The following is a 25984-nucleotide window of genomic DNA, read 5'->3' as shown; positions in this document are numbered from 1 at the left end:
GATCGGGCAATGTTTTGGTCAAAATCGGTGCTCTTACGAAAAATGGAAGGCACTGAACATCAGACTCAGAAATATGAAAATTCGTATGAAGCTTCAGTTTGATATTCAAACATCAACTATGTCATCCCATTAAGCTACCTCTAATAGGTTTCAAGTAATTTACCGAAAACTATATCCATTAAATAATATAGCTATAAGAAGCTTCAAGACCTTAATGTAAATATCAATACAAGGGCTCTTAAAAAACTATTTCAGAGATCATGTTCTACTGTCGGTTCCGTTCTAAAAATTCTAGACGGTAAAGTTTAGATGCAGTCTAGCTAAAACTAATTCTGTAATTAAAGCCAACTAAACACCATTTATACAAAAATTATGAAGACTGCGAATTGATACACAACAGTGTTATAATATAATGTGTCCCGAGAAAGCGGCCATTTAAATGCTGCTGTCTCGGCTTAGAGCGGACGACTGCAGATGATCCGTTCTGCCGTCCGCTGCGCCGGCATGAGAGGCAGTGATAGACACACTTCGCACCCAGCTATCAATCGGCCCGCGTCACTCAAACGCCTGCTTACGCGCTGCCTCGGATAACGTCACAGCTAGTCTGCTGCTAAACGCATGTTTTCGGTGCAAATAGGAAGTGAACTCGGGAGGACTGTACACTGTCCTGGATCGCTTAAATTTCACGGAAGTAAATGTTTTTGTGCAGTCAGTAATGTTAACGAAAACCGCGTGGCAAGTGGTGAGATTATATTCCACTTTTGTGGCGAGCAATTAACTTTCATGATCAGAAGTCAGGGCATAAGACCATTTAATTGGAACTTATCATAGAGGTCGGTCTGAACTGCTCATAATGCTGTTTACGATAGGGACATTATTATTGTTACTATCAGAAATATAGCTATGTGCGTCTGAACTTTTACTGAATATTTGAATCAGTTAAAACTCGAAACTTTTATTTATAATCATAGTTCCTGATCGCACTGAGTGAATAGAGAGTAGAAACATTTCTTTCGGTGAGCACAAGAAGTATGTGGAATTGCAGATTGGAAACTATGGTCAGTATGATCTCTATCGCTTTGTGGCTGACTGCAAAATTTGTTTTCAGGCTCTTGTAAAGGATGGCGAAGCTTTATATTCTATTATTTAATCCGCCGCCCCACACATGGACATCCTACCACTCTCTCCCCATCTGTTCTCAACTATTGCTTCCCTTTCATGTCCTTCCTGCAGTCTGGTCTCTGTAGAATTATAGATAACGTTTCGTTCCCTGTATCTCATCTCTTCTAGTTTCTGAATTTCTAGGAGTACCGGTATAATCCAGTAAACATTGTCAAAACCCTTCTGTAAATCTACAAATGCCACAAATGTAGGTCTGCGTTTTTTTCAATTTATATTCTGTGCCGCAGGGTCAATAGAGCTCTGCGGAACCCAAACTGATCTTTCCCCAGGTCCAGGTTTTCCACTGATATGCGATCACGACTATAAGTATTTTGAAACTCTGACTTACTAAAAGAATAATTTGGTAATATTCACACTTTATCACTTTATCATTAACACTCAACTTTATATGCGTACAGAGCTCTGCAAGTATCGCCTTGTCCCTGAAAATGTGCTTGTAGTTACAAACTACTTGTTTATAAGAACAATATAGGGTAACGGCAGCCGAAGTATTCTGTTTGCCAAGTTTCTGCTGCGGCTTTAAGCATGTAATTTGTATGATGCGCTGACACAATTGTCTGAACTAGTTGATGGTTCCAAGAACCAGTCTATTCCTAACTACTAATGCTTCATACAAAGTGATTCCGTGATGATGTTACAAACATTCAGGGATGATGGAGAAGGATAAATGTATCAATTTGAGGTAAGGGAGCCTGATACAGAAACGACCTTGTTGAATGTTACAAACAAAAATCGTACATATACCGGTACTACGGTTGCTAAAATTGTAAGATAGGAGGCTTTCCGGGTGGTAGTATGGATCACAACAAGAAAAAAATGTCCGTTAAATATGGGCTCTGATGTGCTCTTAAACGTATGTATTAGGAGCAATCAGCACATCTTCCATTTAGCTACTGAACAAGTGCCTATATTTCTTAAGGTATGCATTTCGTAGCCCTTGGTTACTAGACATTTTTCTTGTTTTGATCCATACTACCTCCTCCAAAAATATGGAAACCAAAGAGCTTGCAGAACAACAGATGCATTTCACAGTTTCGAAGATAAAGCGCTCATAGCTCTTAAGGTATGCATTTCAGGACTCATGTGCACTAGACATTTTCTTTTTTTGGTCCAACCCTGAAATTTGCATACTCTAAAATCGGAACACGTGTTCTACTGTCGGAGGTATTAGAATGATTTTCGCTTATAGCATTCTACTCGATTTTTTCTGGACGAAGTTCACTTACCTCAAATTGATCAAATTGATACATTTACCCTTCTCCAACAGTCCTGAACGTCTGCAACATCGTTACAGAGTCACCCTGTATTTTCGCATAGACTCTGTGAGGCGACATTTGAGCCTACTCGAGGGGCTGTCAAAGAGCTGTGCGTCGCCCGAGGTTTACCGAGCGGGATGTAATTTATTGAGTCGGTTTGTATTCAGCGGCTCTTGATGAGTTTACTCTAGGCAACAGCGTTTAGCGCCTCAATGAATTGCGGTCAAACAGATCGATCTATCTGTAGAGGCTATACCGGCTTTCTAAGACCAGGCCATGTCACATTCCCGATACTGCATACTTCCGCCCAATAATGTCTCATGGAATAATTTTCTGGGACAACTTAAAGCTTGGAAAGAAAGTACTGACTGCACAAAAGTAAGCAATAAGAATAAAATGTGATTTTCACTAGCTGTCATCATGCAGTCACTTCTTGAAGCAGGCCTTTTAACGATACCATCACAATACATATACTCACTAATAAAATTCGCTATAAATAACCCATCACACTTTGAGAACAATAGTGATTTCCATATCTACAACACCAGAGAGGGAAAACTGCATTTACTACCTATATTAAAGCTGTCAGTGACTGAGAAAGGAGTTCAACAGGCAGCAACAAAAAGTTTTGAGCGTTTGCTCAATACCATAAAATGTCCTACACGTAACAAATCAGGTCTTAAATTTAACCTAAATTGATTTCTCCTGGACAACTCTTCCTGTTTCGAGGACGAATTTTTATTTTAAAACTGGTTGCCTATAAAAATACTAATTCTTAAATGTATTTGTGAGATTAGCACTAAATAATTATTTGTTCATTAATGTCATGTATACATATCCTGTAAACTGACTTGTTCTGCACCATATGGAGAAAAGAATATTCCGAATGATGTAACTAACTGTTTCGATTATCTCTATCACTTTATCATCTGTATTCCTCAAACTGAACAAACTAAAATCTTTCTTCATCGGCGAATTGTCTGTGAGTGATATTAGATGAAAATCTAAACAATGCTCAATACAGAAATACAACTTGCAAGATGCTGTCTAAATCTCCCCACACTCACAGAAATATGAAAAGCAGTTCTCTCTGTATAAATGGTTGTATTTCCAGCTGTTGATTATGGTGATTTTATTCTACAAGATCTTTCTCCGGAAAGTTCGAGGTGCTTGGAGATACTGATGAACACTTGCGTACGGCTTATCTGTGACCTCCGTCATTTTGATCATATTTCACCATATTATCCACAGTTACCTGACTGTGTGAGGAAAGGAGTAGGAATTTTCGTTTATTGCAACACTGGAGTTCCTAGAAGACAAATTATTTCTCTTTTGTAATCAGTATCTAGGAAGAAGTAAGTAAAGAATAACTATTGACAGAGTTTGCAAGGGAACAGTAGAACAACCATAGACAACATCTTTGTTCATTCCTCATTACTAGAAGGGCATTCTGTTAGCAAAAAGGTGAATGGCCTTTCAGATCATGATGCACAAATTTTAACTCTAAAAGATTTTTGTGCTGCAACACGTGTTCAATATAGTCATCAGCTGTTTAGGAAAGCTGATCCAGTTGCTGTAGAGACCTTTGTAAACCGTATCAAGGAACAAGAATGGCAAGATGTTTATAGCGCTGATACAGTAGACGATAAATATAATGCTTTTCTCAAGACTTTTCTCGTGCTCTTTGAAAGTTGCTTTCCGTTAGAACGTTCAAAACAGGGTACTAGCACAAACAGGCAGCCTGGGTGGCTGACTAGAGGGATAAGAATATCTTGTAGAACAAGGTGGCAATTATATCAAAACGTTAGAAACAGTCAAAATCTAAATGCAGCAGCCCATTACAAACAGTATTGTAAGGTGCTTAAAAATGTTATTAAGAAGGCAAAAAGTATGTGGTATGCAGATAGAATAGCTAAGTCTCAGGATAAAATTAAAACCATATGGTCAGTCGTAAAGGAAGTGGCTGGTCTGCAGAGACAGGTCGAGGATATAGAATCAGTGCGTAGTGGGAATGTCCGCGTTACTGATAAGTCGCATATACACTCCTGGAAATGGAAAAAAGAACACATTGACACCGGTGTGTCAGATCCACCATACTTGCTCCGGACACTGCGAGAGGGCTGTACAAGCAATGATCACACGCACGGCACAGCGGACACACCAGGAACCGCGGTGTTGGCCGTCGAATGGCGCTAGCTGCGCAGCATTTGTGCACCGCCGCCGTCAGTGTCAGCCAATTTGCCGTGGCATACGGAGCTCCATCGCAGTCTTTAACACTGGTAGCATGCCGCGACAGCGTGGACGTGAACCGTATGTGCAGTTGACGGACTTTGAGCGAGGGCGTATAGTGGGCATGCGGGAGGCCGGGTGGACGTACCGCCGAATTGCTCAACACGTGGGGCGTGAGGTCTCCACAGTACATCGATGTTGTCGCCAGTGGTCGGCGGAAGGTGCACGTGCCCGTCGACCTGGGACCGGACAGCAGCGACGCACGGATGCACGCCAAGACCGTAGGATCCTACGCAGTGCCGTAGGGGACCGCACCGCCACTTCCCAGCAAATTAGGGACACTGTTGCTCCTGGGGTATCGGCGAGGACCATTCGCAACCGTCTCCATGAAGCTGGGCTACGGTCCCGCACACCGTTAGGCCGTCTTCCGCTCACGCCCCGACATCGTGCAGCCTGCCTCCAGTGGTGTCGCGACAGGCGTGAATGGAGGGACGAATGGAGACGTGTCATCTTCAGCGATAAGAGTCGCTTCTACCTTGGTGCCAATGATGGTCGTATGCGTGTTTGGCACCGTGCAGGTGAGCGCCACAATCAGGACTGCATACGACCGAGGCACACAGGGCCAACACCCGGCATCATGGTGTGGGGAGCGATCTCCTACACTGGCCGTACACCACTGGTGATCGTCGAGGGGACACTGAATAGTGCACGGTCCATCCAAACCGTCATCGAACCCATCGTTCTACCATTCCTAGACCGGCAAGGGAACTTGCTGTTCCAACAGGACAATGAACGTCTGCATGTATCCCGTGCCACCCAACGTGCTCTAGAAGGTGTAAGTCAACTACCCTGGCCAGCAAGATCTCCGGATCTGTCCCCAATTGAGCATGTTTGGGACTGGATGAAGCGTCGTCTCACGCGGTCTGCACGTCCAGCACGAACGCTGGTCCAACTGAGGCGCCAGGTGGAAATGGCATGGCAAGCCGTTCCACAGGACTACATCCAGCATCTCTACGATCGTCTCCATGGGAGAATAGCAGCCTGCATTGCTGCGAAAGGTGGATATACACTGTACTAGTGCCGACATTGTGCATGCTCTGTTGCCTGTGTCTATGTGCCTGTGGTTCTGTCAGTGTGATCATGTGATGTATCTGACCCCAGGAATGTGTCAATAAAGTTTCCCCTTCCTGGGACAATGAATTCACGGTGTTCTTATTTCAATTTCCAGGAGTGTATGTACAGTATTTAATAATCACTTTCTGAATATAGCAGGTGAACTAAATAGAAACCTAGTCCCAACAGGGAATCATATAGCGCTCTTAGAAAAAAGTGTTCCGAGACTGTTACTTGAAATGATCCTCCATGATACTGACAAGAGGGAGATTGAGTTGATAATTAAATCACTAAAGACCAAGAACTCTCATGGATATGACGGGGTATCCAGCAGAATACTGAAGTATTGTTCTATGTATGTTAGCCCAGTACTTAGCCATATCTGTAACTTTTCCTTTAGGAGTGGTCGGTTTCCTGACCGATTAAAGTACTCGGTAGTGAAGCCACATTGTAAAAAGGGAGACATTGGTAATGTTGACAATTTTAGACCTATTTCTATGCTAAAGTTATCGAGAAGCTTGTATATACAAGGTTACTGGAGCATTTAAATTCACATAATTTGCTGTCAAATGTTCAGTTTGGTTTTAGAAATGGTTTAACAACTGAAAATGCTATATTCTCTTTTCTCTGTGAGGTTTTAGACGGATTAAATAAAAGGTTGCGAACGCTAGGTGTTTTCATTGATTTAACGAAGGCTTTTGACTGTGTTGACCACAAAATATTACTGCAGAAGTTGGACCATTATGAAGTAAGGGGAGTAGCTTACAATTGGTTCGCCTCTTATTTTAAGAACAGAAAGCAGAAGGTAATTCTCCGCAATATTGAGAGTGGTAGTGATGTTCAGTCCCCATGGGGCACTGTTAAGTGGGGCGTTCCCCAAGGGTCGGTGCTGGGGCCACTGCTGTTTCTTATTTATATAAATGATATACCTTCTAGTATTACAGGTGATTCAAAAACATTTCTGTTTGCTGATGGCACCAGCTTGATAGTGAAGGATCTTGTGCGTAATATTGAAACAGTATCAAATAATGTAGTTCATGAAATAAGTTTGTGGCTTGTGGAAAATAATTTGATGCTAAATCACAGTAAGACTCAGTTTTTACAGTTTCTAACTCACAGTTCAACAAGAACCGATATTTTGATCAGACAGAATGGGCATATTATAAGCGAGACTGAACAGTTCAAGTTCCTAGGCGTTCGGATAGATAGTACGTTGTTGTGGAAAGCCCATGTCCAGGATCTTGTTCAGAAATTAAATGCTGCTTTATTTGCCATTAGAACAGTATTTGAAATAAGTGACACTTCAACACGAAAAGTAGTCTACTTCGCATATTATCATACGCTTATGTCGTATGGTATTATTTTTTGGGGTAATTCTTCAGATTAAAAAAGGGTATTTTTGGCTCAAAAACGGGCTGTTCGAGCTATATGTGGTGTAAGTTCGAGAACCTCTTGTCGACCCCTATTCAATAGTCTGGGAATTCTGACATTGCCCTCACAGTATATATTTTCTTTAATGTCGTTTGTTGTTAGCAATATTAGCCTATTCCCAAGAGTTAGCAGCTTTCACTCAGTTAATACTAGGCAGAAATCCAATCTGCATGTGGAATGCACTTCCTTCACTCTTGTGCAGAAAGGAGTGCAGTATTTTGCTGCATCCATTTTCAATAAGCTACCACAAGAACTCAAAAATCTTAGCAGTAGCCCAAACTCTTTTAAGTCTAAACTGAAGAGTTTCCTCATGGCTCACTCCTTCGAGGAGCTCCTGGAAGAGCTAAAAAATTAAGCAAATTCCAGTGTTACATTGTTGATTTTCTTTATTTAAACTTACGACTTGTCACCTGAATATGTTTTTTTTTTATATTTCATTTTATCTGTTTCTAATATCGTGTTATAATTACATATATTGACTCGTTCCATGACCATGGAGACTTCTCCTTAATTTGGTCCCACGGAACAATAAATAAATAAATAAACCACAGGAAGTTATAATAAACTTTCAGCGTTTTCTCTCAAACACTCTAAAAAAGGTGGTTCACCTTGTTGCAAAACTACATAAAAATAGATATACCTCTAAATCTCTGTACAAGGATCTTTGCCCCTGTTTTGATTTCGCGGTGTGTTTTCGCGCTTATGACAGTTGGTGTTCGACTCGCTACGAGGCGCAAGGGCTTGCTTGTGTGAACGAAAGAGGAAAACAAGCGTGCTCGGCCAGCAGCGGCACGGCGGTCTACCACGTGAGACGGTCGCGAGTTTGTGGTGAACCTGCCTCATGTCAGCTCTGGGCGCTGTTCGTCGCATTGCTTTGGTGCCTGTTTTTTCGGAGAGACTCATCCCTGGAGACCATCTCGAACAACGCTCTCCATCGAAGGTGTAAGTGATTTTGGTGCCTTCGTTTCAAAAAAATGGCTCTGAGCACTATGGTACTTAACATATGATGTCATCAGTCGCCTAGAACTTACAACTAATTAAACCTAACTAACCTAAGGACATTACACACATCCATGTCCGAGGCAGGATTAGAACCTGCGACTGTAGCGGTCGCGCGGTTCCAGACTGAAGCGCCTAGAACCGCACGGCCACTCCGGCCGGCGCCTTCATTTCGTCGAACGATTAGCGTCGCAGCGAGTGTACGTGTTGCTTGGTTGCCATAATGTACGTGTTGTTGAAGAAAGAGCACTCGGCAGAGTGTGTAACCTCATGGAGACCAGCAGTTACTATTTCTTTTTAAAAATTCGCTGATTGGATTACTATTAGGAAGGTGATTAGCTCATTCGTGTGTGTGTTGTATTTTGGTTTTTTGGGACAGTATCTAGAAGTTTATGTATTGTCTGTATGAGTTTTTCAGTGTACTTTGATTGCCATCAAATCGACGTCCCTTGTATATTATAGTAAAATTTGGCTCACTTCTATTGAAAGCACTTACTCAGTTATTAGTAAAGACTCGTATTCTGTAAAGCTAGTCATTTGTACGCACTTCCTTTATTTACGTGCATTTATTTGAAAGCACTCACTCAGTATTTGTAAAAGATCAATTGGTTCTTCATTTATTAGGTATTGTTTATTGATCTCTTAACTTATATCAATTGATGTTCGATTGGTGTTTGCCGTGTCTTTTGCGGTTTGTTGGTGTTCCCGTTTTCTGCAAGTTGGGGTGTGTAGGAGCGACGCCACGTCCTGCTTCGGTGCACAGAAGCTGTGACGTGCCGTCCAATGGGAAGTGACTCCCGGTGCCGGCTGGTGTGGCCGAGGGGTTCTAGGCGCTTCAGTCTGGAACCGCGAGACCGCTACAGTCGCAGGTTCGAATCCTGCCTCGGGAATGAATGTTTGTGATGATCTTAGGTTAGTTAGGTTTCAGTAGTTCTAAGTACTAGGGGACTGATGACCTCAGATGTTAAGTCCCATAGTGTTCAGAGCCATTCTGACTCCCAGTTGGGTCCCGGGGTGTAGGTGCTGTTTCGGACGGCTGGTCTGCTGCTTCCGGCATTTTAAGTCACCTTTTGCCCAGGGCAGACTGGCGTCACTGCCCGTTTGGTAAACATTTAACGTGTTTCATGTATATTTAAAAAAATGTAGGTTTTTTATTTGGTTGGGAATGAATTGTATTAAATTGTAACTTATTGTGCTGCTTGTGTTATTTGGGTTCTTAACGAACTGCTGTGCGTTTCATAAATCACTTTCATATTGCAAATTATTGCTCTTTAAATAAATTATCTGTGGCACATTTCTTTAAATCACTTTCTGATTGTAATTTATTGTTCCTTTAAGTATTGAAATCTCTGTCGCTCGTCAGTTTTCGTACTGTAATTTGCTGCCTTGCTTGAGAAGCAAGCTATCTGTGATATTTTGGTATTGTCTCAAAGATAGCCATATGTTGATTGTCTCTTAGATGTTTTATAAATACTGTCTTTGAATAAATTGTTAATTCATTGTTTTGGTAGTTGTTGTGTTTAAGGAGTGACGTTATAGGGGCCTTGACCTTCCATGCTAAGTGTACCCCTCATCCCTACTTCCTGAGTCACAGACACTTCCATTCAAAGTCACTGGGATTTATGATGGTCCCCTGAAGATTATAAAACGTGGGGCATGGTTCTTAAAATGGTGTCCGATCACCACGAACGGCAATGTATGCTCCATGCTCTGCTTAGTACCATCATGCTGACGAGCTGCGCCTCACTCCCATCAGCGTTGTTAACAGCTTTTGGAACGTCATTGGTGCACGCTGACGTGCTGTATACGTCACCCTAATGCATTTCATCCATGCACAATGGGATTTAAGTCGAGGAAGGGGACAAAGGTGTGGCGGGGGGGGGGGGGGGGAGGGGGGGGACATGGGCAGACCAGTCCTCTCGTTCCAAGAGGACCTGTACCTGCCTATTCATGCTGTACGCATTGTCATCCATAAAAATGAAATGAGTTCTTAAACCACCCCTGAAAAGACGCCCATAGTGATGGAGTACAGTGCAATGAAACGTTGAACGTGAGCGCACAGTGTTAAAAAAATTTGAAGCTCAGTACGGCGATGTAATATTATGCCTCCCCACACCGTAACATCTGGAGCACCAAAACAATCATGTTTGACAATGTTCCTGGGTACATTGGGGATTTCCACCTCTCACCATACGACGGTACACCCAAAATGGCAGCACGTCGAAGAACATGCATTGCCATCCACAGTGATCACACACCTTATTAAGAACGAAATCATTGGGGGTAGTGGCCAATAAACGACTATTCAATTTGGTGCGTAGAAGCTACGAGACACGCGACGTACCATCAGACTTTCGGGAAATATATTGTACACACAACTTCGAACATTGCAAGGGTAGATAAGTGCCACAAGCATCGCAAAATCAGCTTGAAACTCATGCCTTCAAGCTGCTGCCAAGGATAATATACAGAAGAATGGAAAAGAAAATTGAGGTTGATCAGTTTGGCTTTAGGAAAGGTAAAGGCATCACAGAGGCAGTTCTGCTGTTGAGCTTGATAATGGAAGGAAGATTGAGGAGTAGCTATGTATAATATGTACAAGAACGAAGAGGGTACAAATAAATTGGATGACCAAGAACAAAGTGCTCCCATTAAAAATGAGATAAATGTTTTCTTCCGTCTCTACTTTTTCGTCTCTACTTTTCTTCTATATACCAAAGAAACTGTGACTGAAATAACGCAAAGGTTCAAGAGTGGTATTAAAATTCAGGGTGAAAGGATGTCAATGATAAGATTCACTGATGAGATTGCTATCCCATGTGGCATTACCTCCTGTCTCAGCAATGGAAGGATTGTAGCACGGATTTCTCGAAGGTACGATATTAATTTAACATTCGGTAAATGATGCAATCCAGTTATGGTTATCATGTGTACGCTGCAGTACAGCATATCGAAGTTTCTACAATTATGTTACCTAGATTACTTTACTGGAGCCCATACTCGTAATTGCGCTTACTGTCAGTCACTTTTGTTATATAAAGCCAGTGGGAGGGTTGACGGGCGTCATTTTTCGGGAACGATGACCAACAGGCCCCTTAATTTTTGCTATAAAATGTTTTTCATAGCAGGAAAATGTCCATTTTAAATATCTCAGGTGATTCTGGCCCTTAATAAAACAAAGAGAACGTCTGAACAATCTGCAGCCAATCTCGCCTGCTTTTTCCCTGAAAATGAAATAAGTGATTAGTAGACGTAATGGTGGCTTGAGTCAATGATGGATCCGACGCAACAGAGAGATTTGAATAGCGTTTAGCCAGTAAATATGCAAAAACTAGCTAATTTATATCTGCTCATGTTGAGCTCCTAGAACAAGAGATGATTGCACAGGAAGGCGATAAATTCATGCAACGCTTCCACATTTTCTGTGGCTGTACATTTAGCACCTATACAACATTCGGAAGCATCGATGTCTCGAACAGACTCTCCGTCCATTGAACAAATATTGACTTTTACTACATGGCTCTTTTAATCTGGTAAGTCCTTTCCATCTCCATCTCAGCTCAACTCGTGGGAAAAAGAGCCGTGGAGGAAAATCTACCTGGACGAGGGAGATTATCATGCATTTGCGTAGTTATTGAATTGCTGAGGAAATAGGTATTCGGTAACCTAATCATGAGATACAATTATGTCTAAAGTTTTCTCCTATTTTACAGATTTTTTTGTATGTTCTGTTATTCACACAAACAACCTGAATATACACAATGTGCGCAAAGTTGTTCTTCCCTTGCAAACGTAACTGGAGTGTTGAAGTCACTACAATTTCTTTTTGTTTGTTCAACATAGAATTTTCATTTGATAGTCTGGTTGTTGAGAAATATTTTGTACAAAGTAATAAAATGACATCATTGTGGTTTCAGAGGAGGCTGGTGCACTGTAGGGCAGCGGCGAGCGCCTGAAGCGTGCACCCGTGGTTGCCAGGCGACCGCAGGCCGTCGTCTCCGCTGACAGCTGAAGTGCGGATGTGAGGTAGGAACCGCCCCCACGAAGGACAGATGCTGAGCGCTCCTCAGATAGGATGGAATGATGTTCTTCAAGCAGCTCGTCAACGAATTCGTGAAACAATTGAACGGCCAGTGTCAGAGTTACATCAAAGCTTGACATGCTATGCTGCCTTGTCATAAAGTCGATTAAGTACACTTATTTCACAAAGAAATTTTAATTTACGTGACTCACCTCCCTAAGGCGCTGCAGTCATGGACTGTACCGCTGGTCCTGGCGGAGGTTCGAGACCTCCCTTGGCATGGGTGTTTGTGTTTGTCCTTAGGATAATTTAGGTTAAGTAATGTGTAAGATTAGGGACTGATGACCTTAGCAATAAAGTCCCATAAGATTTCACACGCATTTGAACATTTTGACTCACCTCCATTGGGGGCCTCCGGTTCTTACTCGTCATAAGTTGGTAAACCTGTTTACTGGAGTAAACGCGCAACATATTGAAAAACATAACTGCCCTTTTCAGTTTATATGACATTGTTAATTATATGCTAACAACAAATGTCAAGTAACGTAACTGCGTGGGGTGCGTACACGATGCAGTTACGCATAACGTATGACAATTGTTTAGGCTGCAGAATTATTGGCACCCGCCATTTAAGAAAGAGCTCGTTCCGAAACCGCAGCACGCACCGGCATCGCATGTTCCTGTTGAGTGCGAGTGTTTTATCTCTGACTGCTTGATATACCGAAGACGCGAAGTGTCATCACTCAGTTTCACGTCCTTCTAGAACATCAGATGTGAGAACACAGGCCTGAGCCCTATGGGGCTTAACATTTGAGGTCATCAGTCCCCCTGCTCTAGTGCACCACATATCATCTTTGTTCGCATGAACGTCCCACATATTACTTTACCAACTCAAACTCGACTGAAAGAACAGTAGGATCACACGCAAGTCCAATTTTAATAACTTCACTTAGGAACTTATACAAAGACCTTTTCTTTGGTAGTTCCACTTACTATAAATTCTTTCCTTTACAGTACTTCGAGAAATATTTGCTCTAATTATCTGCATTATACATAAGACACATAAACCATTCTGTATGCAACCTCATTGTCCGCCACTAAGACAGTATTTTTTGTCTGACGTAGGCCCTACTGATCGCATCAATGCGGCACGCAACTTTGACATTTGCCTCTCCCACCAGCATTGCTCACGTAGGAAAAGTATTTTCCACGGAATCTTAGAAAGAAATGTTTGCTCCTATTTAGCACCTGAACAAAATACTTAAGAGTCATCTGTTCACGTTAAATGAACAGTCTATTTTGGTCAAATGTCCATTAAGTCTAAATGTGCTAAGTCAATCAGAGTTCTCGCTAAACAATTATGAAATGCTTGCATTCTGCTTAACCTTGTTGTTAACCTAGTAATACTCACTATTATGTTCAGTAAAATGGAACATTATGAACATTTAGAGCCTGTCAGCTTCCAGTGAGCAATATTCAACATATCTAAATGGCAGACAAGACCTGTACTAAATACATATAGACAATAAAACATACAAGTAAAATAACGGGATAAAGGAGAAGTATTTACAAATAAGACATGATGTACTATGTTTGGAACCTCTATCTATTGTATATATTTCTTTAAAGCTTTGGAATTTCCACTCCTTTCCAATCCATAGCATGGACTCCACTTCATAGTAATATGTTTTATAGAGAACAAGTTCCGTTTGACAGAGATACCTCTTAAGTACCAGATATAACGTAGAAAACTTCAGCATTACACATCAGTAAGTTTGCTAGCTCCACTACTGTTCCTCTGACAAACATTCAGATTCGTCAACTTTCTTACACATGCGGGCAGGATCACACGTTGTATCATCATTTGACAACACAAATCTGGTGCTAGTACTGTCAGGGCGATAGTGCCTACACGTCATCTGAGATCGTATGATCTCTTACTTCAGCCCCCTGACCAAATCTTTCATGACATGCCTTCGTTTCAATTAAATTTAAAATAACCTATTTACCATCAACTATCAAAAGGCACTGGCAGTTTTGTAGGTGGATTTTGTCGTCCCTCCCTCGCAGGAACACCATGCCTTTAAGAAACTGACAGAAAGCCCATTCACCATGAAAAATGTGCAACTTACGGCTCCGTTCTCAAATTCTAATTTAATCCGCACTTGATTATCCACACTCTTGGCTTCTGGCACTGGCAGCACCAGATACTAAACAATTCTGCACTGGTAGACTGGACACTTGGTTAGTACCGGTAATACTTTGAAGGAAATTAACTGAAATAATATTCGTACTGTCAGCTTTGTCAAGTACGTCAAATGGGGCCTCGACATTTCCTTGTGGAGGTTTTCCACACAACTCAGAGTTATCACAGAGCTGTTGTCCAATATTCGTATCCTCATTATACCCCAACATATAGAGCTCCTCAGAAGATGTGATGCCCCCTATCCGTCGCAAAACTGTCATCAGGAAACACGGGTAAGTCACACCTAGATTAGCGTTTCGTTCGTTGTTGACGACGTTTCACCTGACACCTCAACAATATGAACGGCATGATTCTCAGGTGGTGACCAATTCGGTGGAGGTCACGTGTCGGTGTGCCGAAATTAGGGTTTTGAGTTGGTATCCAACTCGGTGGAGGTCCTGTATTGGTCACCTGTCAGTTGCCACGATTAGAACTTCGAGGCGTTGGCGAATTCTCACTACATGGGTGACACTGGTTGCCGAAATTAGAGTAGCACTGGTTTTGGTGAGGTCCATTGCGGTTTGAATGACACCCTGAGTTCAATATGTTGCTGTTGTTCCTCGGCCGGCTGCTGAAAGGCGCCCAGTTTTCTATTTTTACTTGATTTATTTGATTCGGCGGTCCGGGCTGCGGCACTGTACCAGTGCCACAGGGTCATTTGCCGCGCTCCTGATTGTTGGCATGCACGCTGGAACCTAGTTCCCTGAGCACCGCCTTTGCCGTTAGCACATTTACTGTCTTCTTGGATCAGGTCAGTTAAATCCAGGATTTATAGCTGGATGCTGATTCTGATGGATCTGATTGGCAAATAAGCCTTTGTGATTCGCAACACATCTTTAGGTGCAACAGGATCTTCTCGGTAGCAAGTTTTACTAATGTATCGCTCGAACCATTTCCTCAAGCTTCCCTCTTAGAACCGTGAGCTTCTGGGTGAAAATCCTTTTTCCGAAGACGTTCCTGCACGCATCTTGACGAATACTTGACCAGGAAGGTATTTCAGACTGATCACATGTTGTGCAAAGCTCGGCAACATCAGCTTCCCACAGGGCACCGTCGTCCTGTATATATGCTGTGGCAAGCTGAATTTTCTGCCTTTCATTCCAAGACCTGGGCCGGACACCCTTAAGGATATACAGAAGGAGTTTTTCTATGAGAATATCGATCTCTAGGAAAATGCATTTTCGAAATATTTACAGTCTCCCTCTTAAAACTGTGTAAAAAATGTTGATATGACATATAGAGAAGTGTTTTAATTTCTTTACTTGCAACGCACGATGTTCTGCATCGCGTTTATGAGACACGAAAACTGCCTCATAGAGGCAGATATAACTGAACACAAGAGAGTTATCTTATCTTTTGGCTTCACTGCAAGACAGCTGACAATCGGTTTTGTGCCACTTGTATTGTTTCCTTTCCTAATAAATCTAAGTGCTTGAAGTGAAAGTCATATCCGATGAAGTCATTGAGTTTTCTTTCCTTGAGCAGGTCAAGACATAGTCTGAAAGTATTTAAGAAGACTGTACATTGGCACAAGAAAGTAAAGGGTATTCAGCATTCGTTTGATCCATCGTCTACATGAATATTTGACGTGACTAAAGCGTCTAACCTCTCCAGTGGTAGTGATACACTGGGTGCTGCTACTGTCACTATACGTGAAAGTGCTTCCAAAAGAAAGCCAGCTGGAATTGGAAAATAAAACAAGAAAGTAAATGTTAGAACTATGAAATATGAAGTAATTAATGTGTCTTTATTATCAGATGTTTTGCAGAACAATGTGCGCTGCAAATAATGTGGAACATTTAGTGTTTCATTGAAAGCAATTTTACATGTAGGACTTGCTTGTTACTGTGTCCATCCTAAGCGCCTGCAACTCTCGCTTCCCGCGAAGCAGACCGGTACAGAGAGCCCCGGACCGAGTAGGGGTCAGCCTGGCTGGTCGTCCCGGAAACACAGACGCTTGCCAGAGACCACCAGGAGGCGTCCACGGCGCCGCAAGAGGTCGCTAGAGCCGCGGACCTCTTTCCTTCTGCTCGACACGTGACTGCAAATAGAGCCAGCCATATCTATGCGCCAAGCAGTATTTAGGCTGGCGCAGGAGCCTGGAGAGGCAGTTCTCGACGAGCGAGCCCACTGGTGTCATCGTAGCCGCTGCGTCATCGTCTACCTCCGCCAGCGTACCGGAGCCATCCTCGCAGGGCCTCTACTCGTCCTCGGACTCAGGTGACGGCAACGTGGATTCCGCGCCGCTCTTCACGAGACGCCCGGGGCTTGGTTTGGTGAAGTTGTCTGGTTACTACAGACAGTTTATGTTTGGAAGAATCTCTGATTTAGTTATTGGTAGGCTTGGAGGATCAGTCCTGCCTCACAAATATTGTTTTGTAAATTTTGAAGAAAGACTTTAGTTTAAATAAAAACGCTGTAACTCACCCCTGAGATTTTCCTATCTGCGGAGGGCGGATATATTACTTGTGAATTAGAGTTGATGTGCAGTTACTGCAAACATGGTGTTGTTTTTCCAATTCCTCACATATTACTAAGGGTTGTAGTAAACCATGATATAAACATTAGGTGAGGGCAGGGCTGCAGGTGCCGTGTTATGTGGTGTGATGAACCTTCCTGCTCCACCCTCAGACTTTGACAAACATATCACTGCAGTTCGCTCTGATGCTGGAAGACTTAGCACAGGAAAGTATGAAAGATGCTGCTGTGGAAGCTATTGTTGAAAATAGTAATAACAGGGACTCGCCCATAGTTTTTTATGGGAGCTGGCACAAGAGAAGTCACACGCCTCTGAAAGGTGTTTTCACAGCTACAAGTGTGGACATTGGCCAAGCAGTTGATGTGGCAATACTTTCCAAGCATTGCAAATGCAGCGATAAAATGAAAAATAAACCTGAAGAAGAGTACATAACTAATTATTATGGGTCAAGTGGTGATGTGGATGTTTCTGGAGTGAGAAGTACTTATCAGTACTCAGTAAAATGGTACAACGCTAGATACACAAATCATCGTGGTGACTCAAAAGTATTCAATGATGATGATGATGATGGTTGGTTTGTGGGGCGCTCAACTGCGTGGTTATCAGCGCCCGTACAATTATCCAATCTTTTCTCAGTCCAATTTCGCCACTTTCCTGGATGATGATGAAATGATGAGGACAACACAAACACCCAGTCATCTCGAGGCAGGTGAAAATCCCTGACCCCGCCGGGAATCGAACCCGGGACCCCGGGAAAAGTATTCAAAAAATAGGACTGAGGCCCTACGGGAACAACGTGAACATTGGCAAACTAGAATGTGTTGTCTAGGGTCGGAAAAGTATGGCATCAAGACTTCAATGGCTCAAGGCTAGCATGAAAGGCACCAAATTGAGGGATGGAAAATAAATAGGAAAAACAGATTTACATATGCTGCTGTAGACGGTATTCAGAAGAGCTATGGTCTAGCAGCTAGACAGAATACAACAGACTCAGAATGATGAAGAGCAGTTTGTGTACTGCTTTTTCACACAGCTTCAAGCAACGAAAATCTCCGTCATGGGCTATGTCAAAAAGAAGTAGATAGTTGGTGCAAGTACAACAGAGGCAAGGTAACTAAACAACAATACAATCACCTTTGTCATTTTCCACCTGCCATAACGTACGACATAAAACCAGTATTCCGGGACCTCGCAGATATGTCTACTAAAGATATATCTTCACGTCCGGACTGAAAATCCGAATAGTGTGTGAACCATGTGATATACAATAGGCTACCTAAAACTGTGTTTGTGGGTCCAAACGCTCTTCACTTTGGCGTTTACAACGCTGTTTCATCGTACTATCGGGGAAACATAACAAAGTGTAAAGTTTTGCAAAAGACGGAGCTCTTCTTACGACTCCCGGTCTTCAGATAACACTGTAAAAATCAATTCAAAGATGGTTAGACAGCATAGGAGAGCCATCAAGAGGGAGCTGGACAATTGTAATGATACAAGCTATGGAGCAGGCATGCATTGAAGAAAAATGTTTGAACCTCATTTCCCGTAACTTTATTTATATATATATATATATATGTTTTTGTATGGTAGTTACGTTTTCCCAGAGTCTATCTGTAACAGAATGTTTGAATTTTCGGATGTTCCCAAACACCTTCTAATCTGGATTAAAAGATTTTTTAAATTATTTTGTACTAAGGGGTTTGTATTTTAAAATACTTGTTAATATGTGAACTTTTAACATACAGAAAAAATAAAATACCTAAAAAACTAAATTTCTTTTTCCAAAATGATTAATTCAGTAGGAAAGCAGAAGGTATGTCCGCTTTCTCTGACAAAGTCAAGAGTATAGTGCCAATAACTTATGAGATACCGGACTATCAGTTTAATGAGTCACGGCTCAAAATACTAACACGAATTCATCAAAGACGAATGGTAAAACTGGTAAAAGCCGATCTTGGGGAAAATCAATTTGTATTCCGAAGAAATGTTGGAACACGTGAGGCAATACTGACTCTACGGCTTATCTTAGAAGATAGATTAAGGAAAGGCAAACCTATGTTTCTAGCGTTTTTAGATTTAGAGAAAGCTTTTGTCAATGTTCGGCAACGGCCTTGCCGCAGTGGATACACCGGTTCCCGTGAGATCACCGAAGTAATGCACTGTCGGGCGTGGCCGGCACTTGGATGGGTGACCATCCAGCCGCCATGCGCTGTTGCCATTTTTCGGGGTGCACTCAGCCTCGTGATGCCGATTGAGATGCTACTCGACCGAATAGTAGAGGCTCCGTTCAAAGAAAACCATCATAACTACCGGGAGAGCGGTGTGCTGAGCACACGCCCCTCTTATCTGCATCCTCACCTGAGGATGACACGGCGGTCGGATGGTCCCGGTGGGCCACTTGTGGCCTGAAGACGGAGTGCTTTTGTCAATGTTGACTCTCCTTAAAATTCTGAAAGTAATGGGGTTACAATGCAGGGAGCGAAACGATATTTACAATTAGTACAGAAACCAGAAGGCAGTTATAAGGGTCGAGGGACACGAAAGGGAAGCAATGATTGAAAAGGGATTGAGACAGGATTGTAGCTGTCCTCGATGTTATTCAATCTGTATATCGAGCAAACAGCAACGAAAACAAAAGAAAAATTTGGAATAGGAATTAAAATCCATGGAGAAGAAACAAAAACTTTGGATTTGCCGATGACATAGTAATTCTGTCAGAGACAGCAAAGGACCTGGAAGATCAGTTGAACGGAATGGACAGAGTCTTAAAAGGGGGACATAAGATGAACATCAACAAAGGGCAAAACGAGGATAATGCAATGAGCGAATTAAATCAGGCGATACTGAGGGAATTAGATTAGGAAATGAGACAAAGTAGTAGATGAGTTTTGTTGTCTGGGGAGCAAAGTAACTGATGATGGTCACAGTAAAGAGGATATAAAATATGGACTGGAAATGGCAAGGAAAGTGATTCTCAAGAAGAGAAATTTGTTGACATCAAGTATAGATTTAAGTGCCAGGAAGTATTATCTGAAGGTATTTGTATGGAATGTAGCCCCGTATGGAAGCGAAACATGGACGACAAATAGTTTAGGAAAGAAGAGAATAGAAGCTTTCGAAATGTGGTGTTACAGAAGAATACTGAAGATTAGGTGGGTAAATCACGTAATTAATCAGGAGGTACAGAATAGAATTGGGGAAAGGATGAATTTGTGGCACAACTTGACTAAAAGAAGGTTCGTAGGCCACGTTCTGGGACATCAAGGGATCACCAATTTAGTATTGGAGGGAAGCGTGGAGGGCAAAATTCATAGATGGAGACCAAGAGATGAAGACACTAAGCAGATTCAGAAGGATGTACTGTAGGTTGCAGTAGTTACTAGGCGATGAAGAAGTTTGCACAGGATAGAGTACCAAGGAGAGCTGCATCAAACCAGTCTCTGGACTGAAGGAATTCATGAGAAAATGTTCCTAACTTTTGGCTTGATTTAAAATTGTAAGCGTAGGGCGTTCCATATACCCTTAAAGGTTTTAATAAAGACAACTGGGTGTGGAGATATTTTTAGGTGCGTGCACCTGAAACTGGCGATGCTTGAATAGGATTTCTTTCAATAATATCCCAGTCAGGATAGATGTCGCTCCCACCTATTCGGGTAGCATAGTGTGGGCTCACTGTCCTGCATCATCACGAAAAGTTTGCTTACAAGGATCAGACACCTCATACATATCATGAGTGCAGTCTGCAGCAGTTCTGCTGCCATATGGCGGCCCATTTATTGCCGTGACCTCTGAGTGCAATTACTGACTGGAGCGGATACGCGGTTACCCATCTCGGGGATTTCGTGATTTAGTATGCCCTTTATGGCTTCCAGCTCATTTCGTAGGGCTTCACCTGATTCAGGTGATGCTTCAACACTAGCTCGTGGTATAGCACCTTTGCACTCTGTACTTAATTTTCCATTGACCTGTTTATCTTTTTCTTCTAGCCACTTCGTAAAATCATTACAAGATTGGCTCTGAGCGTTTAGGTGCTCTTGTAATACTTGTTCTGGTTCAAGAACTAAATTTCTACTGAGTGACACATCTACTACACGGTACTCTCTAACATAGCCTTAGCTGTATGCAACTTTTGTATATCCCTGGCTAAATTCTTCACCATTTCGGGTACATCCTCGTAAGTTTTCTTCAACGCAGAAATTTCAGTTAGCTAAACCAGAATCAATTCGTTTTCCTAATTCCTTTTCCCGTTTAGTTAGTGTGCAGCTTATCTGTGTGTCAAACTGTCTCGCTCTGCCAGTGTCCTCAAACTGAAGGTTTTTCACGTAAAATGGAGGTAATCGGTCTACGAATGGTATTTAATAGTGGGGCATAACGGATACGACGTCAATGATATTCAATGAAAAGATATAGCTGTGAGGGGCAGAGTATCGAACCTAATACCAGAAACCTAAAGTAGCTGTCTCCAATGTGAACTTGTGGTCACAGACATGGCACATTGCAAGCACACCTACAGACAGGAGAGAACCTATGAACGTGGTACGAAATGTAAGCTGCTGTTCGCCAGGCAAAATATAAAAGTCATAATCTTCTTGTTCGTCGGTGAGTATTTTCAGGGTATGTATTACTTTTTCTAAAGTGTGTGTGTCCACCTGTTTTCGCAATCTTGATTGGTTTCTTGAACACTGTATTGATTACAGTGTTGTAGTTGGCAAGTTGATAGAGGACCTTACACGGTGATTCGGCTGCAGTTGCCGCTGTCGTTTTATGCAGGGTGCAATATTATAGGTGTCTATAGACGATTTTCGTACTATCTCAGTCACTACGAGCAAACTATTAGTACTACAGAAAAAATGAGCAAGATCTACGTTTCCTCTGTAGGTCACAGTTTTCGAGTTGTCCAAGGAAAACGTAGAGCCATGACCTTCAAACTAACCTAAACAGCGCACTCATCCCTCTCTAGTCAGGATTTCTAGTGTGTAGCCCATAGCGCTCCCCCCTACCACTACACAGAATTTTCCAACTGCAAAACAATTCCCGATATTCGACCTTGTTTGATTGCTATTGACTGGGTTAATAAGTCACCAGCATAGTCGACTCCTTCGTGAACCACATTGATTTAAAAGTGCTCGTGAGAGCAATGAACAAAAACGATTTTAGGTAACGATGCACTAAAACTAATTACGTTGACAGTTCAATCCAGACTTAACCCTTACAAGCACAGTTGTTTCATAGTCATAAGGCCTGATGTACACAATGTAACTGTTTATTTTATTCTGTTAAAATTTACAAAAGTATTAGGTAAAATTTACAAACCTTCGATTTTATATTTTGCAAGTGCTGAATTAAGACGGTGGTGTAATAAGGCCAGTCAATGAAGAGTAAAGAAAGATCGAATGTGGGAAATAGCTCATACAGTCGCAAATATTTGTACAGTGTTAGTAGGGCGAGCCATGAAGAACATAGTAAACATAGTAGAAATCCTGACCGGTAGGGGCTGAATATAGGGATGGGAGAGCGCTTGGATGTTACCTTTGTATGTTTTTCTCGAATAACTGGAAAACTACGGCCTCTACAGAAAACGTATCCTACTACAAGATTGAACTATATTAAGTTTCCGAGCGGTTCTAGGCGCGTCAGTCTGGAACCGCGTGACCGCTACGCTCGTAGGTTCGAATCCTGCCTCGGGCATGGATGTGTGTGATGTCCTTAGGTTAGTTAGGTTTAAGTAGATCTAAGTTTAGGGGACTGATGACTTCAGATGTAAGTCCCATAGTGCTCAGAGCCATTTGAACCATTTTTACATTAAATTTCCTATAAAAAGGTCCTGTTCATTTTTCTGTAGGACTAGTAGTTTGTACGAAGCGACAGATGTGAAAATCTACCGCGTAGTTTATGAAGGGCAGCTGTAACACTGCAGGTTGCATAATGATAGGGGCAACTGAATCAACCGGGCAGTGCCGTACACAAATTGGGCGCTAGTCAGATGGTGCTACGACAGTGTCCTTTCGTGGTAGTGGTCTGGTAAGCACCTCTTTCCAGGCTTGCGGTCACGTATGTCATTGTGCAGACTAGTGAGTCAGTTATAACCTTGATTACTTGGACTGTCGTGCCTTCGTTTCCGGTAGGTGCTACATGTACATCTACGTGATTACACTGCAATTAACATTTAAGTGCTCGGCAGAGGGTTCATCGAACCATAGTCATACTATCTCTCTACCATTCCACTCCCGAATAGCGCGCGGGAAAAACGAACACCTAAACCTTTCTGTTCGAGCTCTGATTTCTCTTATTTTATTTTGATGATCATTCCTACCTATGTAGGTTGGGCTCAACAAAATATTTTCGCATTCGGAAGAGAAAGTTGGTGACTGAAATTTCGTAAATAGATCTCGCCGCGACGAGAAACGTCTTTGCTGTAATGACTTCCATCCCAACTCGCGTATCATATCTGCCACACTCTCTCCACTATTACGTGATAATACAAAACGAGCTGCTCTTTTTTGCACCCTTTCGATGTCCTCCGCCAATCCCACCTGGTAAGGATCCCACACCGCGCAGCAATATTCTAACAGAGACGAAAGAGTGTAGTGTAAGCTGTCTCTTTAGTGGACTTGTTGCATCTTCTAAGTGTCCTGCCAATGAAACGCAACCTTTGGCTCGCCTTCCCCACAATATTATCTATGTGGTCTTTCCAACTGAAGTTGTTCGTAATTTTAACACCCAGGTACTTAGTTGAATTGACAACCTTGATAACTGTACTATTTATCGAGTAATCGAATTCCAACGGATTTCTTTTGGAAATCATGTGGATCACCTCACACTTTTCGTTATTTAGCGTCAACTGCCACCTGGCACACCGTACAGCCATCTTTTCTAAATCGCTTTGCAACTGATACTGGTCTTCGGATGACCTTACTAGACGGTAAATTACAGCATCACCTGCGAACAACGTAAGAGAGCTGCTCAGATTGTCACCCAGGTTATTTATATAGATCAGGAACAGCAGAGGTCCCAGGACGCTTCCCTGGGGAACACCCGATATCACTTCAGTTTTACTCGATGATTTGCCGTCTATTACTACGAACTGCGACCTTCCTGACAGGAAATCACGAATCCAGTCGCACAACTGTGACGATACCCCATAGTTCTGCAGCTTGATTAGAAGTGAGGAACGGTGTCAAAAGCTTTCCGGAAATCTAGAAATACGGAATCAACTTGAGATCCCCTGTCGATACGGCCATTACTTCGTGCGAATAAAGAGTTGCACAAGAACGGTGTTTTCTGAAACCAAGCTGATTGCGTATCAATAGATCGTTCCCTTCGAGGTGATTCATAATGTTTGAATACAGTATATGCTCCAAAACCCTACTGCAAACCGACGTCAATGATATAGGTCTGTAGTTCGTTGGATTACATCTACTACCCTTCTTAAACACTAGTGCGACCTGCGCAATTTTCCAATTTGTAGGTACAGATCTATCGGTGAGCGAGCGGTTGTGTATGATTGCTAAGTAGGGAGCTATTGTATCAGCGTGCTGATCAGAATTTTCTTGCGTTAAATATGGCATGTAACTTGGAATACGACAAGTGCTGTGGCGATGTTGCTTCAGTGCACTGAGATTCGAGAGAGAGGCTGCCGCGTGAGCCGGCGCACCCCAGCGCAGGTCCTGTGGGGCGGCTGGCGGTGCGGACGTGGCGCGCGAGCAGCCAGCAGGGCGTGTAAGCAGCCTAACCAGCGGCGCAAGGCGCGCAGCGCACGGGACAAAGGGCGGTCCGGGGCACGCCGGGGTCGGGTCCTCACCGCAGCTCACAGCGGCCGCCCAGCAGCGCCACTGGCGCTTCTCATCACGAGCCGCACAGGGAAGTAGAAAACTGGCAAAAGCTGCGGCATCGGGACTGCTACAGGCCTGAAAAGGTTCTGTTTCCTTCTCTATCTTTTGCTTAATCTTCAGTATTTCCTGAGATTAGAGTAATAAAGCACCTGGCCGTCCGGTATGGGAGGGGCTGATGTCCATTCACCATTACCCGTCAGTCGAATGTGACTGCAGCAGTAACAGCTGGTGTCGCGTCCCAGCAGAAGTCCTGCCACCTGTCTGGTTGAAGCTACAGCCTGCGAAGCGCAGTCAGTACCTTGGCGACAATTTTTGTATTCGTGGGCGTCGTACTTTTCAGTCAAGTTTAAAGGAGCGAGAGGGCAAAAGTCCCCTAGGACGCTTAGCACAGGGGTCTCTGGAACGGAGAGGAGAAGTTTTGACTACTAGGAAGAGAACAAGGCTGGGAAACTTAACGATTTACTTTAAGACCAATTTAAATTCTAAGACAATGTACTCGGGAATTACCAGGATCAGCAAAATGACATAGAAGGTCCTTTTGACAACAAACTTTTATTTTTCAAATAACAGCAGATCCCCTTTAAGAAAAACAGATAGGAAAATTCCAAATTAATTTTGCCTCCGGCGAATGCGAAAATATTTTGTTGACGCCGACCCACATAGGGAGAAACGATCACCATAATAAAATAAGAGAAATCAGACCTCGCACGGGGAGGTGCTGTGTTCGTTTTTCCGCGCTATGCGAGATTGGAATAATAAAGAATTGTGAAGATGGTTCGATGAGCCCTCTGCCATGCACTTAAATCTGATTTGCAGAATATCGATCTACATGTAGATATAGATGCCACGTTAAATCAACAGACTTGAAAAGCGTTCAAAATGGTGGATAACACAATTACTGTTTCCAAGGCTCTCGAGTGTCCAGCTGCATGCGATCGTTGAAGTCGCACGTTGTTTCGGGGAATAACCTTTCCACCATCATCAAGAGGTTCTGATGGAATGGTCGATCTGCTCCTTTATTTCTCACCTTTTACTTTCCTCTCCTTGGTGAAGTGTATGGAGGAGTCTGTACCCGGTTGGCTTTTACCCCACATTGTGTGCTTGTGTGTGTGCGGGATTATCTTTGATGGTTTTGGCTGTATGTGATTTGTGATGGTGTTCTGGTTGTGTCCTGTACTTGCCTGAGGTTCGCGAGAT

The sequence above is a fragment of the Schistocerca piceifrons genome, chromosome 4, assembly GCF_021461385.2.
Source record: "Schistocerca piceifrons isolate TAMUIC-IGC-003096 chromosome 4, iqSchPice1.1, whole genome shotgun sequence".
NCBI classification, from domain to species: Eukaryota; Metazoa; Arthropoda; class Insecta; order Orthoptera; family Acrididae; genus Schistocerca; species Schistocerca piceifrons.
The sequence above is the reverse complement of the archived record's forward strand: the minus strand, read 5'-3'. Positions refer to the sequence as shown.